The sequence below is a fragment of the Macaca mulatta genome, chromosome 15 (assembly GCF_049350105.2).
Source record: "Macaca mulatta isolate MMU2019108-1 chromosome 15, T2T-MMU8v2.0, whole genome shotgun sequence".
Taxonomy (NCBI): domain Eukaryota; kingdom Metazoa; phylum Chordata; class Mammalia; order Primates; family Cercopithecidae; genus Macaca; species Macaca mulatta.
In genome coordinates this window covers 126,811,556-126,813,908 of record NC_133420.1, presented here as the reverse complement: position 1 = coordinate 126,813,908, position 2,353 = coordinate 126,811,556, and the positions used below count along the sequence as shown (strand labels likewise).

General features: G+C 50.1%; 1 long non-coding RNA gene across 1 annotated transcript; it reads left to right on the top strand.

Moving 5' to 3' along the window:
• The first annotated feature begins 218 nt into the window (after window positions 1-218).
• Window positions 219-2,032, top strand: LOC144334796 (uncharacterized). The gene is made up of 2 exons (XR_013404986.1): window positions 219-1,200; window positions 1,295-2,032. It is a non-coding gene; the product is annotated as an uncharacterized LOC144334796 (long non-coding RNA).
• The last annotated feature ends 321 nt before the right edge of the window (window positions 2,033-2,353 follow it).

Below are 2,353 nucleotides of genomic sequence, written 5' to 3'. Positions count from 1 at the left end.
CAGGTGCCCGCCACCATGCCCGGCTAATTTTTTAATTTTTTTTTTTTTTTTTTTTTTTTTTTTTTTTTTGAGACAGAGTCTCGCTCTGTCGCCCAGGCTGGAGTGCAGTGGCCGGATCTCAGCTCACTGCAAGCTCCGCCTCCTGGGTTCACGCCATTCTCCTGCCTCAGCCTCCCGAGTAGCTGGGACTACAGGCACCCGCCACCTCGCCCGGCTAGTTTTTTTGTATTTTTTAGTAGAGACGGGGTTTCACCGGGTTAGCCAGGATGGTCTCGATCTCCTGACCTCGTGATCCGCCCGTCTCAGCCTCCCAAAGTGCTGGGATTACAGGCTTGAGCCACCGCGCCCGGCCCCGGCCTAATTTTTTAATTTTTAGTAGAGACGGGGTTTCACCATGTTGATCAGGCTGGTTTCAAACTCCTGACTTCATGATCCGCCTGCCTCGGCCTCCCAAAGTGCTGGGATTATAGGCATGAGGTACCACGTCCAGCCCAACATTTATTAAAGAAGGTATCATTGCCTTGTGGAGCTGTATAAGACTGGAAGTTTATACAAGGGCTATGGTGTCCAACTTGGCCTGCTGGAAGTAGTAACCACAGACTCTAAGTGGAGAAGTTGGGGCCCATCAGCGGGCATTTGAATCTCCGGAATCCACCCATCGCAATGTCAGGGCCCTCTTTTGCATACCTGAGTGAGAGAAAAAGGTATGTTCCAATTTGAACTCTGATTCTCCACAGAAAAGGCAGCTGGAGCTGGGGTCGTCGTCCCATCCAGCACATCCAGGTGGCCACCGGGATTCCCTGCGAGAGTCAAAACTCCCTGCAACGTGGGACACTGAAGGCCAAAGGGCTCCCTCTGGCCTCTGAAGAGAACAACTGGGGGCCAAACTGAAAGCTTTGTGGGGACCCAGACGTCAGTGTAAAATCAGCTCTAATTTATGGGGTGCCCCAGCACACTGGGCTCCTCAGAAAATCCCTGCTACTTTTGCTTTATTTGTTGCTGTGATGGATGACTAAGGTTTGAAGGAGGAAGAAGAACCATCAGGTAAGTAAAGCACAGTTGAACTGTGAGAGGGAACTGAGGGCCTCAACTTCACCTGGAGAAAATATCCCAAACAAAGCAAAAGCAGCTTGAGATGGGATGTTGTGAGCGGAGCAATAAAAGAGACAATGGAAACAAACATTTCCCTCCGTCGGTATGGTCAGCCAGCAGGGCTCACAGACGCTGGGCTGCCAGTCGTGGGCACCCCTGCTGTGGTGCACCCCCAGGAAGCCCAAGAAGCTGAGGGGCCAAGGTCATTCACTCAGCCTTTTAAAGATCTTGCCTTCAGGCAGAGCACAGGAGCAGTGGGTAGTGTATGAGTGACACCAGACACTGCATGTAACAAGGAATAAAGGGAGGGTAAACACTTCTGCCATCTGTCTCTTCCTATGTTCCAATTCCATCCTGACTCCTTGTTCTGGAGTGGTGTCTGAGGCTCTCAAGGCACACTCCGACCATGTGCTCTTCCAAGGAATGCCTGTCCAAACGGCTCACTCCTGCCCTGGCCATTCAACAAAACCAGTCCTGCTGCCCCGGCTAGGGACTGAGCTGGATTCAAAGGGAGCCCTGTGTCAAGTGATTCTGAGGGGGACAACACTCTCTGCTCTGCTTGGGGATAAACCTCTGCTCCATAAGAGCGCTTTGCCTGGGAGGCCAGAAAATGGAGCCAATCCCATCTCCTAGAACTCTTGGGAAGTATAGGTTCTATTTCTGGCAAGCACAGGTTCTCCCAGAAAGGGCAGGTCATGGGTCAAACCATGATGGTTCACGTTTCCCGTGATGGCTCCTGAATATCTTCACAAAGTACTAATCTGAGTGACTGCTGAGTTATTTGATTGAACGAACTTTTTTTTGTTTGTTTGTTTTGAGATGGAGTCTCACTCTATTGCCCAGGCTGGAGTGCAGTGACATGATCTCAGCTCACTGCAACCTCTGCCTCCCAGGTTCAAGTGATTCTCCTGCCTCAGCCTCCCCAGTAGCTGGGATTACGGGTGCACACCACCACATCCAGCTAATTTTTGTATTTTTAGTAAAGACAGGGTTTCACCTTGTTGGCCAGGCTGGCCTTGAATTCTTGACCTCAAGTGATCCATTTGCCTCAGCCTCCCAAAGTGTTGGGATTACAGGTGTGAGCCACTGCACCTGGCTCCAGATGTTTTTCAGTAGGTGAGGGTTAAGTGAACTTGGTACCCTTACACCATGGAATACTACTCTGCAATAAAAAAGAACAAAACAAACTACTGACACACACAACAACCAGGATGAAGCTCCTGAAAATTATGCCAAGTGAAAAAAATTATTTCTGAAGGCT